This window comes from Hyaena hyaena, unplaced genomic scaffold (assembly GCF_003009895.1).
Source record: "Hyaena hyaena isolate Hyena2069 unplaced genomic scaffold, ASM300989v1 scaffold_250, whole genome shotgun sequence".
Classification (NCBI taxonomy): Eukaryota; Metazoa; Chordata; class Mammalia; order Carnivora; family Hyaenidae; genus Hyaena; species Hyaena hyaena.
In genome coordinates, this window is record NW_024080882.1 from 171130 (window position 1) to 189104 (window position 17975).

Consider the following 17975-nt stretch of genomic DNA (forward strand, 5'->3'; position numbering starts at 1 on the left):
ATAATGTCTGGTATCCAACTGAAGATTACCAACTATATCAAGTTAAAAAAACAAATGGCTGAAAACCAAAAGGAAAACAAATGGAAGATTCATAGGTGACCCAGGTACTAGTTTCTTACACAAAGATGTAATAATAACTGTCATTAATTCTTAACAGATGAAAAGTTGGAATTTAACCAGAGAACTGAGTTTATTTAAAACATTACATGGAAATTAAAAAACTAAAATATGTTATACTGTTGTGCCTGAATCGCGAGTCCCAGAGACCTCCAAGGAGCCGGCACCGATGCAAATACAAAAGGGTCTTTATTACAAGCTCGAGCAGGGGCTCATCCGCCTACCGGTGTCATGGCAGCAAGGTGAAGCAAAGAACAATAGCGAACAGGGTTTTTAAGTAGTAAGGGATGGGGGTGTTACAGTACATGTAGCATCATCACATAAGCACCAATTACAATTACAGCTTTGACCATTCAGTATCTGTGACGTGTTCTTTACTTTTGGTGGGACCCAATCATGACTCTTGAGAATCCTTTGAAAATGACAAATTATGAGGTGAGTTTAAAGGGCCCACGTGGGGTTCAGGCAAGTGGTGAGAAACTGGCTAGTTTGTATCTGCAGTTCCCAGCCTTGACTCAGATCATAGGAATGTTTTTTGATTAGCTGAACTGAGGGCGGTCCAAGGATGGCTTTAGCCTTGAACAGTCTGAGGCTTTTCCTGGAACTGGGACTGGGGCTACGTGCAGCCCGAGGTTTCTCTTAATGGAGGACTTAATTTTTGGCTCTTCAATACCTAAAAGTAACACTTGTTCAACAGGAGATAAGACAAAGTAGAAAAGAGGAAGTAACAGGGAAGGTAGGTAAATAAAAAATATTCCAGGGCACCTGGGGGGCTCAGTCAGTTAAGCATCTCAGGTAACAATCTCAGTTACTGAGTTCAAGCCCTGCACTGGGCTGAAAGCATAGAGCTTTGGATTCTCTCTCCCCCCTTCTCTCTCTCTGCCCCTTCTCTGCTCACTCACTCTCTCTCTCAAAATAAATAAACATTTTTTGAAATATTCTGATTTATGCAAGGAGAGCACTAAATGAGGGAAATATATAATATGGCTAGAGATGTGGGATGATAAAAATGTTTTTTAAATTTATTTATTTTGAGAGAGAAAGACAGGGAGAGAGAAAGAGAGAGAGCAGGGAAGGGGCAGAGAGAGGGAGATGAGAGAGAGAATCCTAAGTAGGCTCTGCATCCCCAGGATAGAGCCCGATGCAGGGCTCAAACTCATGAAGTGTGAGATCATTACCTGTGCCCAAATCAAGAGTCAGACACTCAATCAACTAAGCCACCCAGGCGCCCCAATCATAAAAATGTTTACTTGCAGACCTGTGGAGAGGGGGAGAAATATTTGGAGATAATGATAAACATTTTTTTAATGATTAAAAAATGGAAGCCACATACATTAATCTCTCTAGAAACAAAGCAGGGTAAATGTAAAGAAAACCACACCCAGGCACAACACACTAATCAAATATTTTTAAAAATCAAATATCAAGACAGAATTTTAAAAACAGCCAGAAAAAACTTAATATCCTACTGACAAAGATGCAACAATAAGACTGATAGTTCTTTTTCAACTGAAACAATGGAAGCCAGAAGGCAATTAAAGCACATTTTTAAAATGTTAAGAGAAAATAAATGTCAACCTAGAATTCTGTAATAGTCATTAAAATTAGATAATGAAACAAAGATGTCTGTAGATTAAAAAAAATTAGAATATGTGACTAAAACATCAATACTAAAAGAAATAATTAAAGGAAATTTATAAGCAGCAAGAATTTCAGATAAAATAAAAAACCGCAGGAATAGAAATGTACAACCTTGTCTAAAATGATGGCAGCGCTTGAGTGGCTCAATTGGTTAAGTGTCTGTCTCTTGATTTTGGTTCAGTTCATGTTCTCACAGTCATAATATCAAGCCGTGTGTTGGGCATCACGCTGGATGAGCAATCTGCTTACCACTCTCTCTCTCTCTCTCCCTCTCCCTCTCCCTCTCCGTTGCACGTGTGTGCTCCCTCTGACCCTCCCCCACATGCATGTGAGCTCTCTGTCTTCCAAAAAAATAAATAAAGCATGATGATAATGATGGTGATATTGGTTTGGGGAGTTTAAAAGGTAGAATTATAATAATCGATGACAACAACTGCAAAAGATAGTGTGTTAAAAGGACACAGAACAGTATATGGCACAAGAAATGTAAAAGTACCAAGTTATCTTAGAGTTATTAAACTGAGAATCCATATTATAATCTCCGGGGTAATCACAACAGATAAATAATATTTACTTAAAAATCTAATAAAGGGCAATGATGAACACCAACAACTCAAACCCTGTATTGACCAAGTTAAGAAAGAGAAAAAGAACATGTATATATTATATACATGTGATATATACACTAGTAATATATATGCTAATATATAATTACTAGTATAGAACTAGTAATTATACTCAGAATCACATAGCCCACAGAAATGCATGTGTACTCACGTGAGAAGACATGCACAAGAAGCTGTACAACAATGTTATTTTTAAGAACTGGGAACTGGAAACAATCCAAACATCCATCAACATGAAAGAAATAGATTGTTTAATATAATCTTCTTTATAGATTATCCAGTGAATTACTATGCAGCCGATGAAATCAACTAACTACTGTAAGAAGAATCACACAGCTAATATCAAAAAAATGCTAAGTGAAAAAAAAAGGAAATGCAAGAGTATATAATGCATGATCACATTTAGTTCAAAACCAGTCAAAACAAATATATGGTTATTTAAAATCAGGATAATGATTAATCTGAGGAGAATGGAGAGGTGTTAACTGAAAAAGATGCCAGAGACTTTCTGGTCTGCTGGTAATGTTCGATTTTTCCATCTGGGTAATGGCCATGTGGGATCCCTTTACGAAAATTCATTTGAACTGTGTATGTATGATCTGTGTTGTTTTATGAATGATGTAATACTTGAACAAATTAATTCATTTTTAATGTGAAAAGGTAATAAGAGGCTCTTGATATAAAATAAATTTTAATATGTAGGATTTATAAGTTAATTAAAATAAATTTAACATTTAGATCCACATATGGTCTTCCTTATTTCTAAAATATTATTTTCCTGGGGAGCCTGGGTGGCTTAGTCGGTTAAGCGTCCGACTTTCGCTTGGGTCATGATCTCGCGGTTCGTAGGTTAGAGCCCAGCATCGGGCTCTGTGCTGACAGCCAGATCAGAGCCTGGAGCCTGTTTCAGTCTGTGACTCCCTCTCTCTCTGACCCTCCCCTGCTCGCACTGTCTCTCTCTCTCTCTCCTATAAAAAAAAAAAAAAAATTTAAAAAAAATAAAAAAATAAAATATTATTTTCCAGCTCATCATCAAAATGATCAAAATATTAGTAAAGTCTAGTTTTCCAATATAGATGTTTTCCAGCAAAAGGGATGGGGAAATCTTTTCATTTACTCCTTTAGCAAATATTCACTTTCTCTTCCATGTGTAACCTGAGGAACTTCAATGAATACAAAAACGTAAATGGCATAGTAACACTCCAGTTTATGTGGCACAGGCATGAGAGGAAAATGTGCTTCCAGGTTAATTTTTTGTTCCAGACTATTTTAGTATCTTATCAAGCATCTCCTCCAAGGATGATTACAACATGTCAGTCTAGGAAATTATATCCAAAATGGTGAGCAAATTTCATGATAGTTGTTCTTGACTTATAAAATCATACTGGAGATACCTAAAAATTATAAAATTCTAAGTTTATTTTCTATATTTTAAATAAACTTTACTAGGACCAATCTAGCATACTGTCCTGCTAATAATATTTGAGAAGAAGAAATAAAACAAAAAACATGGGGGAAGAGCTCAGATGTCAAAAGAACAATGGAGAGCATTTTTCATGAACTGCTTAGCTACAATCCATCTCAGACTTCGGGGCTGGTGTACATTTATGTTCAAGACTAACACTTGGATGACTATTCGATGGCAGCCTGCAGGGCCTCTGGAGATGGTGCAGAAGATGCCAGGCTGCACTTCCAATGCACCATCTTTCACAGCAGATGTTAAGTCCAAGACACCCTAGGGAAACATTAAGGCACTAGCTTCAGAGTTGGTACAGAGAAAAGGTACGTGTTCCATCTTTTAATAATATCCTCTCCAAGGCTCAGGGTCAGTTTTTAACACTTGTTGAGTGTTAAACTTCAGCTACATGTGCTACCAAATCCCCCAAATTATATGATGCATCTCTTTATAGAGTGAACAGAAAGCACTGGGGATTTGTAGAAAACAGTGCTGACCTGAAACCTGAAATCTACTTGAAATTGACTGGAAACTATTGCCACACAATCCCTGAGATATGAAAACAGGTATTTATGAGAATTTGAGGATTCATTTAGAAAAGAGGTTCTATTACACTCAGAAAAGCATCTCACATTCTACACTTCCACTCTACCATAGTTTTTTTTTATATTTCATACCAAAAGTCACAATCTAATTTTCAGTAAATCAACTGCACCACATTAGCTGAGGCCCATTCTATACTGCCTTCTTGTTGTTGCATCATTTGAGGACCTCACAAATTTGTGGAAGTTATAAAACAGCAAAAGGACTGAAGCACTACAATATCAATATTGTATAATCAATATGGAACCAAATTCCAGACAATATACATCAAGGAGATCTTGGTTAGGGTGAATTCCAGGCAGAATAAAGAATATACCTCAAGATGCAGAAATAACAAAACAAAACCAGTTGTTCTTTTTACTGGGAGAGAAGTTATATGTTTGAGAAATAAGTTGTAAATACCAGAATAAGCATTATGAACTTACTTGGACAAATCTAGCAAAGTGTCAAAAAAGAGTAAAAAGAAATGAAAGGAGACCAAAATGGATGAGCCAGTTAGAACACCTGCTTAGGTAATGCCAAAATGTAGCCTCTAATACCATTATGAGTATTAAGGGGGCACCTGGGTGGCTCAGTCAGTTAAGTGTCCCACATGATCTCCTGGTTTGTGAGTTCAAACTCTGTGCAGGACTCTGTGCTAACCACTCAGAGCTTGGAGCCTGCTCCAGATTTGTGTCTCCTTCTGTCTCTTCCCCTTTGCCCCTCGCACTATCTCAAAAATAAACATTAAAAAAATCTAGATGACTTTTTATTCGATCTTTTGTAGTGCTCTCTACTTGACCGAGTTAAAAAAAAAACAAACATACCACAGGAATTAGATATCTGAGTTTTAATATGATCCAATAATTCCACTACTACTTACCCAAAGAAAACAAAAACACCAATTTAAAACAGCATTGATTACAATATTTACATTATTACACTAGCTACAATATGGAAGAAAGCTATGTATCCATCATTACACACACACACACACACACACACACACACACACACACACACAAATATAGTATTAAGCAGCCTCAAAAAAGGTTAAGATCCTGCCATTTGTGACAACATGAATGGACCCAGAAGGTGTAATGCTAAGTGAAGTCAGACAGAGCAAACCAAATATCATATAATCTTACTCCGATATGGAATCTAAAAAATACAAATGGATAAACAAACAAAAAGCAGGATGAGACCCATAAATTCAGAAAACAAACTGATGGTTGTCAGACACAAGAGGGATGGGGGACAAAACAAAATGGGTGAAGGGGAGTGGGTAGTACAGGATTCCAGTTACGGAAGGAATATGTAATGGGAATAAAAGGCACAGCAGAGGGAATAGATTCAATGGTATTATGACAGCATTGTATGGTAACAGATTGGTAGTGGTGAGTAGAGTATAAGATATAGAAAAGTTGAACTTTGTACACCTGAAACTTATGTAACATTATGTGACAAGTATTCTCCAAAAAATTAAAAAATAAATAATTTACATAGAAATAAATTATATTATTTCTAATGTATATTCTGATACAATTGCTAAATATTAAAAAAAATTGATAAAGTAAACAAAAAAACTGACTTTTGTCCCTAGGAGAAGACAGTTTGGGTCCTGGCCAAATCTGTGCTCCTTGAATTGCAATTCTAAGACCCTAAATAAACGCTTTTGTTTTATTTAAAAAAAAAAAAAAAGGTGGGCGGAGGGCCTTGGGTGGCTTGGTTGGTTAAGCATCTGACTTCGGCTCAGGTCACGATCTCACAGTTCATGGGTTCGAGCCCCACATCAGGCTCTGTGCTGATCGCTCAGAGCCTGGAACATGCTTCGGATTCTGTTTCTCCCTCTCTATCTGCCTCTCCTCTGCCCATGCTCGCTTGCTCTCTCTTTCTCTCTCTCTCTCTCTCTAATAAACAAACATTAAAAAAATAATTTAAAAAAAGTTATCTGGATTTTAAACTTTGCTCTGTCAGTAACTGGTTATTTAACCTCAGAAAAGTCCATCTTGCCGGCCTACAATTTCTCCACAAATAGAAGATGAGGTTACTCAGATTCATTTAAGCATATATAAAAACAATAAATAAATAAAAACAAAATAAAATAATACAATAACATAAAATATTTATCATATAATTACATTTTCAGAATCAGCAGAGATTTCTAATTTGTGCTATTTTGGTTTTGGTATTCAGAGTGATAATGATCCCTTGTTTTCCTTTATAGTAAGAGACTTAAGGATGCTTGCTGCTTTCAATGTCAACTTTTAAATACTTAGCTTCATAGTTGTTAATAAATACTCATTTCTTTCAAAGCACATTATTTTGCGCTGATCATTCTGCCAGTTGTGTTTTATTCTAGATTTCACTATGTCCAAGAGCTTTGCATCTTTACTAGCAGCATTAATATTCCATCATGAGTTATCACTGAAACTCATTATATTATACAAGCAAATCCACTTAAGGCATAAACGCATTTACAAAAGACACATTTAGCATGGAATATACTGGCACTCTACAATTAAGGTTCAGTCTCTTCTCAAAAATTATAACTATGAGAATAGTGCATGGTGAAGTTGGAAAAAGAATTTAAATTATGGTTTTTAATTTTAAGATCACAGATATACATACACACACGTGTTATCTAAAAGATATTTTTGCTACTCCACATCTGGTAGTAATCTGAGTCACAACTTCCTCTTGCTTGAGTTTGGCACTAACTGCTTTCTTAAAATGTTAAGCATAAGCTCTATGGATGGGTTCCAAAGTCAAATAGCAGATCCACTTAGATAAATTAACTAAAGTGTAAATAAATTACTGAGATTAAAGTAAATCTCACGGCACTCAGTTAATTATAAGAATAAAAATTCACATATTTTATATATACTGATTTTCTTTTTTAAGAAGAAAACAACAATTACAATAAATAGGCATAAAAGGTTTTCCCAAAATATCAGAAATAACTAAATATTTATTTAGTTATTTATACCAATACATAAAAATGCAGTGTACCTCATGATATATACCACAACACTGGTGTGTCTTCTGTCACATGTAAGTTGACAAAATTGTTAAAAATCTCCTTCTTTGAAACACAGGAAACAAAGTTACACCAAGCTGAACATACATTTCACTTGTACTAATTGAACTCTGTAAGGAAAATACCAATTTTAATAGTTAAAACAACTTTTCACTAGTTGTATAAGCTTAAGAACGAGACAGGAGGAAGAACTTGCTGTTTCTCGGGACACCTGGGTGGCTCAGTCAGTTAAGTGTCTAACTTTGGCTCATATAATGATCTTATAATTCATGAGTTCGAACCCCACATTGGGCTGTGTGCTGACAGCTCAGAGCCTGGAGCCTTCTTCGGATTCTTTGTCTCCCTCTCTCTCTCTGTCCCTGCCCCATTCGCACTGTCTCAAAAATAAATAGTGACAAAATTTTTTTTTTAATATTTTTTATTTATTTCTAGGATAGAGAGAGAGAGAGAGAGCATGAGCAGGGGAGGGTCAGAGAGAGAGGGAGACACAGACTCTGAAATAGGCTCCAGGCTCTGAGCCGGCAGTCAGCACAGAGCCCGACGCGGGGCTCGAACCCACGAACCGCGAGATCATGACCTAAGCGAAAGTCGGACACTCAACCGACTAAGCCACCCAGGCGCCCCTGTGACAAAAATTTTAAACAAGGAGATTTGCTGTTTCTCATGTGACTCTTCATCCCATTGTACACCTCAACATGAACTTCTTACTGGTTTTAGTGTAATGGTTTGATTTAACCTCAGTGTGTGAAAGTATAACATGTACAGCATCTTTACAACATATCTCCATGTAGTAGCCAAATGACTTCAACATATTTTTGATCAAAACAAACAAAAACACCAATCTGACACCATGGTAAAGAAATTACAGGCTTTGTTGGAGTTGTTAAAGTCTTTGTATCTCCAACATAGTGCTCTCCCAAGGAATTTTCAATGGTAAGCCTGCCAACATGCTATTTTGTTTTTGTCTATCAGACTCATTTTAGAACAAAATTTGTACTATTGTGTAACTTAGCTACAATGTGTTCTTCAAGTAGACATCCATGTATTTCAACTGACACTTTATATAGCACTCTGAGCACACACTGCTGTTGATTTCCTTTCCCTATCCCATTCTACAGTGCAGTCCCACAAAACTAAAATAATCTTTCTGGTAACTTTGAAGGCAATACTTGCAGATGCAAAGATGCAAATTCTCCCAAGCATGGGTACCAGACTTCCTAGTCCACTGAGCTGGAGGAACACAAAATGTGGAATTCTGAAGCTAAGACCAGAGACTCTGTGGTTGCACGTAAGTTCCCAGACTGTGCATGACAGAGGACGCCTCATGTGCATAGAGAATTAAAGCATTTGTCTACCTCCTGCATTTAGTCCTCTGGGAAGCATCTAATTTTTTTTTATTTAATGTTTATTTATTTCTGAGAGAGAGAGAGAGAGAGAGAGAGAGAGAGAGAGGCAGGCAGAGTGGGAGCAAGGAAGGGCAAAGAGGGGGAGACACAGAATTGGACCAGGTTCCAGGCTCTGAGCTGTCAGCACAGAGCCTTACAGAAGCCTCAAACTCACAAACTGTGAAATCAAGACCTGAGCCAAAATGACGCTTAACCGACTGAGCCACCCAGGTGCCTCTTCTCTGGAAGTCTCCCAGGAGACCACCAGATCCTGCTGGGCACTGGGGAGCTCTGATGAGCAAAATTTCCAACACATCATGTGGTTTACAGACAATGGATTCTGCTCTTCTGACAGTAGAGACCGTGGTGTCTGTCGACCTCTTTTATACTCACCCTTCCCCTAGCCTTTGCTTCTATTAACTATTTGAAAATTAACTGGTTGGAAATAAAGGCTCTTCTAAATAACTCATGAGTTAAAGGGAAAATCAAAACAAATTGCAGATCACTTGAAGATAATACAAATAAATGTATTTCCTTTAAAACATAAGAACACTTTGTTCTGTGTATCTATTAAGAACTCTGAAATTACTCAGCAATTACGAGAAACAGGTACCTCTGGAGACAAGCTTCTAGAACAGAGTTCAAAAGCAAGGATTTTTATAGTCTTGAATCTGGAACATTCTAACCCCTCTTGAACTATAAAAGAATTCTGGACAAAGTTTTTCTCTAGAGAAGCTGATCAAAAGAGCTTTGGACTGAGAAATTCCAGGACCGCTGATGGAAAAGACAAAGTGTACTACAGAAGTAATAATTAGGTCTCAGCATAACAAATGGTGATCTCCAATCAAGAAAAGAAAAATAAATTTTATATGAAATATATAGCATATCATAGTTTATAATATGCATATTACATATTGTAATGTATAACTTTTATATGTTAATATTTTACTATTAATATGACTGAAACATTGATATGTGAGATAATAATTAAGTAGAGTCCTCTTACATTTTACTAAGTTGAAGTCATAAAAAACCTAGGGCTTTACACATAGTTTTTACCTTGTCAATACAATGATATTTTGGTTGAGGGAGAAGGGTATAACGTTTTTTATTTAGCAGTTTTTTTCTGGATCTTTTTTAACTTTTAAATAATTAGATATGTGAAATGTGGACCTGGATTTGTATTACTGCAGCAGGTCTTACAAATATGAATGGTGGGCCTGTATTTCTTATGCTATTTTTCAATCAAAATCTATTCAGTCAAAGAAAAAAAATATGTGTGTTTTGTACTCACAGGTCATATTTTAACTGAAGAACATTTCTGAAGCATCACCACTACTTACTACCAGAACAGAACTCAGGATAAAAAACCAGTAAGAGACAAAACAAAGGAGAAAGCACAAATCAGTACTTGGTCTTCATTTTTTTATTAAGTTACTATCATTAGAGGTTGTTCATATTGATGAACTTTCTCCTATATTTGTGAATGCAGTGGGGATAAATTTAATTTAAACATTTATTTCTTCAAAAGAAAAATTTTCTGAATGAAACCTGGTATTGGCAAATGGGCTTTACTCAATACAGATTTCTAAAATGAGATATTACATATTACTCATAAAAGTAATTTTAATACTATGAATAGTTTTTAAAGGAGTAGTTATGATAACTGCAGGGTGACTGTACTATAACTGTAATATTTGTAAGTTCTTAGTAAGCTGAAGGCACTCTAAAAATTCACACTGTTCTCTCTGAAAAAGTGTGTTGTAGGAACCCCATTCATCTGTAATTAAATGGTTCTATAAAAATAAAGTGATAGAAATAGTCATCTTCTTAAAAATCAGAACAGGTCCATATGCCAGAAGGACAATGCCTCAGTCAGAGATTACAGACTTCTTCCTTTCTTCTTTCCTTCTCTCCTTCCTTCCTTCCTTTTCTTTCTTTCTTTCTCTTTCCTTTGTTTCTTTCTTTCCTTCCTTCTTCCTTCCTTTTTTACTTTTCTTTTATTCTTTTATCTTAGAGAGCAAGCACACACATACCCATGATAGAGAGATAGAGAATCCCAAGCAGGCTCTCATGCTGTCAGTGTTATTTAGAAGAGCCTCACATGGTGTTTGATCTCAACGTTGGGACCATGACTTGAGTGGAAATCAAGAGTCAGATGTCCAACCTACTGAACCACTCTGGCACCACCACTTCTTTTTTGAGATTACAGATTTTCTAAGACGCGTGTGGAAATAATGTCTGCCATGCAAATTGGGTGACACTTCTTAAGACATCGGACATTGCCTATATCAAGAATTTAAGGATACCAACACCCATGTCCACCAAAGAAAACTTCAAAAGGTATAGTGATCAAACAAATATATATGTTCAACAATACCAATCCTAGAAATTTCAAATAACTCAATCAGCTTGAGATTTCAACCATTAATGGATATAATGAAAAGAGCCACTTGAGGTTCTTTTCATTATCACTCACATGAGAGGCAGTAATGTGGCTCAAAAGGAAGTGACAAGAAGAATATCAAATGTCAGTTCAGAAGTTTGCCTAATCACAGATCCTTGGTGGAATACAAACATTACATTATGTTTTGGGGCGCTAGTGGAGTTAGCCAGTTTTTAATAACTACTTCAATATATATATATATTTTTAAAATGTTTTGGACAGGGTAGGGGTGGTGGCTGGGTGGCTCAGTCGGCTGAATGTCTGACTTTGGCTTCGGTCATGATCTCATGGTTCATGAGTTTAGGCCCTACATTGGGTTCTGTGCGGACAGCTCAGAGCCTGGAGCCTGCTTTGGATTCTGTGTCTCCCTCTCTCTCTGCCTCTCCCCCACTTGCTCTCTCTGTCCCTCTCTCTCAAAATAAATAGCCATTAAAAAATTTTTTTTAATGTTTTCAATGGGGTGCCTGGGTGGCTTAGTCAGTTAAACATCCTACTCTTGGTTTTAGCTCAGGTCATGATCTCATGGTTTCATGAGTTTGAGCCCTGCATCATGTTCAGCGCTGTCAGCTCGGAGCCTGCCTGGGATTCTCTCTCCGCCCCACCCCACCCCTCCAATCTCTCTCTCTGCCCCTTCCCCACTTATCCTGTCTCTGTTTCTCTCAAAATAAATAAATAAACTTTAAAAAATAATAGGATACAAGACAGTACAATACAACGTTTTGGACAAACTGGAGGCTGGTATTGCTCCACTGTCTAACTGCGGCACCTCCCAAGTGGCATAAGGTCAAGATGGCACAACATACCTGGTGCACCTAAACAATAACCTTCTGTTTGTTCATGTACAGAAAGCCCCTGCAGGAGCTCCTTGCTTAAAAACAGTTGGGAAGATAGATAATGGATGCTTCCTTTGGGAGAGGCAATCTTCTAGCAGTGTACTAATACGAAGTTTTACAAAATGAATGCATCAATGTATAATCACACATTAGCCAATGGAAAAAACTGCATGAGAAAAGCCACACACAGACAAACAGTGAAAGTCACATGAAGTCCAATGTAAACATCCATACTGCTGGAAAAGCTGATTCAATTTGATTTCACTTTTAATGTCTGGAAAGTGTTTTCTTCTCCACCAGTTTCCTAGAGTCTGCAGAAAGGACTGCTCTGCTTATGTAAATGTGCATGCAGGTAGCCCTGACAGTAGGAGCTTCATGAGCCACCCAGGCACCCCTCATCTTGGGATATTTTAATTAAAGAAATAACAGATGGCTGCAGTTTTATGTACACCATTGCTGCTGGCTATAACACTGTTTTCTTAAAAAAATAGATACTTGTATACTTGGATAAAGGTAAACAAACATTTAAACATAAAATAAAAGCAATGTTGATTTAAATCTATTTTTTGATGTCACAAATAAAATGGACGAGTATCACAGGCAAGTGATAGCTCAGGCCACCCTCATGATTCCATCTGAGGATAGATGCTGCTACACAGTGGAAAGGCTCTGTGGCTGTTAGATTAATAGTGTTGCCACAGACAACGTGGCGGACTCAGGAACAGAATGAAGCCAGGAGCAGGACAGTATAGGGAATCCCATTAGGCAAACTGTAAGAGAAAAATGTAAAGAGGAGCACCTGCATGGCTCAGTCAGTTGAGCATCTGACTTCAGCTCACATTAAGATATCACAGCTCATGAGTCTGAGCCCCACGTCAGGCTCTGTGCTGATAGCTCAGAGCCTGGAGCCTGCTTCAGATTCTGTGTCTCCCTCTCTTCCAGCCCCTCCCCTGCCCATGCTCAGTTTCTCTCTCCCTCTCTCTCAAAAATGCAAGAACATTTAAAGAAAGAGAGAGAGGAAAATATACAGAATTGTAAAAGTTGTTCAGAAGTAAGTGGAAATGATAGAAAAACAAAGCACAGTACACTGAGAAAATGCAGTATGGTTCAAGGGAAATGTTTTGATGGGGTGTGAAATGCGTGCGTGTACATTTGTATCTATGTCTGGACATGGTATGTGTCTGCCTGTCAAGCATGTGTTTTCTGTAAATTATCTACCCTACTATCAAACACATAATGGGGATATGTAGCTATGGCGCTTTTGGAAATTAGTCTTAATGATTAAGCATGTATTTTTGAAATTATTCTTTATGCCAACATGCTACCTAGAAATAAATTTCTTTCAAGATATATTTATAAAGAAAAAATAAGCTTTTTATTTCCTGGTATCTGCTGATATGTTCTCTTTTACTACTAGTATGAGAACACAGGTTCTCTACAAACATCTGGGACACATTTTTTTCCCTTCAATTTCTTCCATTTCTATTTAAAAAACAGACTGAACTGTAAGTATTATATTCCAGGTTTTCTTTTTTCAGGCTGGCAATTTCTTACAGTGGACATGAATATTTTTCAATTACACTGCATGTAATTTAAGTATGCGTGCACGCGCACGCACACACACACACACACACACACACAAGACCTAAGTCAATGCATTTTCAAAATCAAACTGAAAGAAGAAAGAAAAATGGGAATCTGTGTGGTTATGCAATTTGGAAGACAGGAAGTGGGTTGGAGCTACATCACACGAAAGCACTGGGGACGGTATTCTGGAAAGCATGAAGAACGGCCAAGATGCTGGACATACTGAAGAAATGAAGGTAAGAGATGGGAATGCCTGGGAATGGTAAAGGCAAGAAAAGACTGAGGCAAAGTAAAATGTCTCCTACAATTTTTAGGTTGATATATGCATTTCTCCCTCATTTCCTGCTTGACTTCTCAGTAACACCTACATAGCATTCCAAAGCTTTTTAGAGTGATCTTATTGGAGGAAACTTAAATGGGTCCTAAGTCTGGAATATAAGTTCAGAGGATGAAAGGAAGAAAAGAGATAAAGCAAGGAGTGGATATAACCTGGATACATGTCTTCTACAGTGTTTCTTTTCCATTCTTTATTAAGATATCATTGACATGAAACATTGAATAGATTTAAGATGTACAATGGTAAGATTTCATAGATGTATATATTGAAAAACATTACCATTACGTTAGTTAATACACCTTTATGTTCACATGAATACCATCCTGAACTGTAACTGTCATGGTGAGAACATTTCAGTTTGACTCCCACAGCAACTTCCTAGTATACCATATGGTACTGCTTAGTGCCATGCTGTACATTACATCTCTAAAACTTATTCATCTTATAAAAGAAAGCTTATACCCTTTGACCAAAATCTCTACATTTCCCATATCTCCCAGCTCCTGGTAACCATCAATCTACTGCTATTGTGAGTTCAAAGTTTTTAGATTCCACAGACTGGTGAGATCATCATACAGTATTTGTCTTTCCCTATCTGACTTGTTTTACTTAGCGTAATGCCATGTTCTATCCATGTTGTTTGAACTGACAGGATTTCCTTCTTTTTTAATGGATGGATAATATTCCACTGTATGTATATACTGCTTTTTCTTTATCCATTTATCTACTGATGGACACTTAGGTTGTTTCTATGTCTTGGCTCTGGTCAATGCTGTATTAAAGGTGGGAATACCAATATCTCTTTGAGACTTTGATTTCATTTCCTTTGAAGATATGTATAGAAGTGGTATTGCTTTTCATATGTTGGTTCTATTTTCAATCTTTTGAGAAACCTCCATATTGTCTTCAATAGCAGCTGAGACAATTAATATTCCCACCAACCCCACCAGGGCTCCCTTTGATCCACATCCTCACCAGAATTTGTAATCTCTTGTCTACGAAAATAGCCATTCTACAAGGTGTGAGACAATATCTCACTGCGGTTTTGATGTTTCATAATGTTTAGTACACTCTGGTCTATATTAATCTGAACTGAATATAATAGAAAAAAATGATTCTAAAATAGGGGGAATTATTTTAGTGCACTGTCACTGTTTCTAAATAAAGTGCTGTTCTGGGGCCAGTTAGGACATGGACTAGCACAAGACAAAATAACAAGTGTGACTCAGGTCAGTTGATATCCTTCAGTGCTGTAACCAGGGAGTAAACCCTCTCTTTCATATTTCTGTGTTCTTATGAAGACCAAAGCAAAAGATGCATGAATGCATGCACACTAGATTTGCGGGGTGGGGGGGAGGCTTAAACATTATGAAATTACATTACATTACAAAGCACAACTCTGCACAACTTTTGATTTGACAATTATTAATACTGTCTTAAGAGGTTTAAATAAAGTTTTCCCAATTTTTTAAATGTTTATTTACTAATTGAGAGACAGAGAGAGAGAGACAACACGAGCAGGGGAGGGGCAGAGAGAGGGAGAGAGAAAATCCAAAGCAGGCTCTGTACTGTCAGCACACAGTTCATTTTCCTACAAACAAAACTGGAAAGGATTCATCACCAGTAAATCTATACTAAAATCATATAATGATCTCAACAGCTTCAGTTAAAAAAATGTTAAAATTTAACAACCATTCATGATTTAATTAATCTTCTAGCACACCATTAGGAAACCTCCCTAATGTAGAGTAACATCATACTAAATGGGAAATGTTGAAAGCTTTCTTCATGAGTTTAATAAGGAGACATCACTGTAATAAAGGTTCTAGCCAAATAAGTTACATGAATTTTTAAATTCTTAAATACAAGTCTCAAGTAGCAATCAGTAGAGGAAGTTGGAAAGACTTTATCTTCTCTGTAATAACAATAATTAGTAAAATCCAAGCTATTTATATCTACTTTGAAAGTTATATTATTCAAAAAAAAATCAAGCATGGTAAAGTATACCTTCAAATTCAATGATTTGTGGGGGAAAAGAAGATGATCAGCACTCACGCACACAAAAAAAGTATTTATAAATAAGCAAGACCCCAGAAGCAATGTATTTATTTTTCTAAGAAGAATAACAGACAAAATTACATGAGATAGGGTTTATGTTATGGGGTTTATGAGTTGTTGGTACTGGAAAAGACAATAAGGAAGCTAATGGTACTAAGTTTTGATTTTTCTTTAAAATCGGATCTTTTATTGATTTCATACACAGAATCAAAATTAGTACTATCATTTTAATGAAGAGGCATGTTTCTTTTAGAAACATGGAGTATGAAGGAATTGTCTTACTTGACTCTCTTTTATCTATTCTCTTTTTAAAATTGTTTTCAGTATTTATTTAATTTTGAGAGAGACAGATAGACAGACAGACACAAAGTATGAGCAAGGGAGGGGTAGAGAGAGAGGGGGACAGAACTTAAAGCAGGATCCAGGCTCTGAGCTGTCAGCACAGAGCCTGACACTGGGCTTAAACTCACAAACTCTAAGATCATGATCTGAGTCAAAGTCTGACGCTTAACCCACTGAGCTACCCAGGAACCCTTTTTATCTATTCTTGATGAAAGCCTAATTAGATGTGCAAACTTATATCAAGTGCAAGATGATAACCACTGGCCATGAGAAAATCTTTAATTATTAATGAATTATAAGAAATGTGTTGAATACATTTTAAGAAACATTTTAACAACAAAAACCATTTAAATATTATAACCCAGAAGATGCTGATCCCAAAGATATCTACTTATCAGAAGTAAAAAGTTAAAGCTTGTTTTAAGTTTATTTATTTATTTATTTGAGACAGACAGGCTCAATGCAACAAAGGGCTCGAACTCAACTGTGAGTATCATGATCCAAATGAAAATCAATAGTCAGATGCTTAAGTGACTAAGCCACCCAGCTGCGCCCCAGGAGTAAGAAGTTAATACAAATATGGACAGCCAGACCAGCTTTTTTCATGTATTTACTCCCTCATTCTCTCTTCCTGTAAATACCCAGTCAGGGTTAAGGAATTGCAATGTAACATGATTATTTTACAATGTTGCTTCTTTCCAGGATTTTATAGGCTAATTTGGGGCCAAAGAAGTTTTTTGGTGGAACAGCAGCAAACTGAGTCTTTGGGACATCTCTCATGAGTGTATCTCTTCTACTTTTTCTCAAATCACCTGGAGTGACAAAAAGTATGGCCTAACATGGAAATATGACCTCATAAGTCAAAATCACTACATATGACAAGAACTGTATAAAAGAGAAACAATAAAGTGGACATCGTGCACCATATACAATACAAACTTTTTAGAAAAGAATGTCCTAGAACTTTTAAGACAAATAATAAATATCCTAAATTGTATGAAGACATAGCAATATGCTTATGATATGCTATAAAAGTAATCTATGAAACCAAGATCCCATTCAGAAATAGTAACTGCAAAGGAGTCGGGGAAGTATGGTCTTCAGCTTTCCATTCTTCCCACACTCTAGGACGGGTCAGAGGTAATAGGATATATACATGGGGGTCATTTGTTATATTTACTTATAATAAAAATATCAGCTGAAGAGTGGATAAATAACTTGTGATGTAGTTATACACTAAAACAATATATAGTATAAACATAAATAAGTTTCACCATCACACATCAAAATGGATGAATCTCAGGGACAGAATAGTGAGAGAAAAAAGCAAGTTGGAAAATAAAGTATGATTCCATTTCTGTCAAGTTCAAAACCATGCAAAATCCAATAGTACTCTGTTCAGAGATACTACTACATGTGGTAAAGGCTTCAAAAAGTATTAGAAAATACACTTAGTGAATGTTTATCTCTGTGAGGAGAGATGGAAAACAGGATCTGAACAGACTTCCAGATGCCTTTAGGATTG

The 17975-nt window shown here is 36.5% G+C and overlaps 1 long non-coding RNA gene across 1 annotated transcript in view; it reads right to left on the minus strand.

Moving 5' to 3' along the window:
- Positions 1 to 3839: 3839 nt before the first annotated feature.
- Positions 3840 to 17975, minus strand: part of LOC120240237 — a 60131-nt gene continuing 45995 nt past the window's right edge. Inside the window, exon 3 of the long non-coding RNA XR_005530602.1 lies at positions 3840 to 4119. This is a non-coding gene — a long non-coding RNA (uncharacterized LOC120240237). The remainder of the gene's footprint in view (positions 4120 to 17975) is intronic.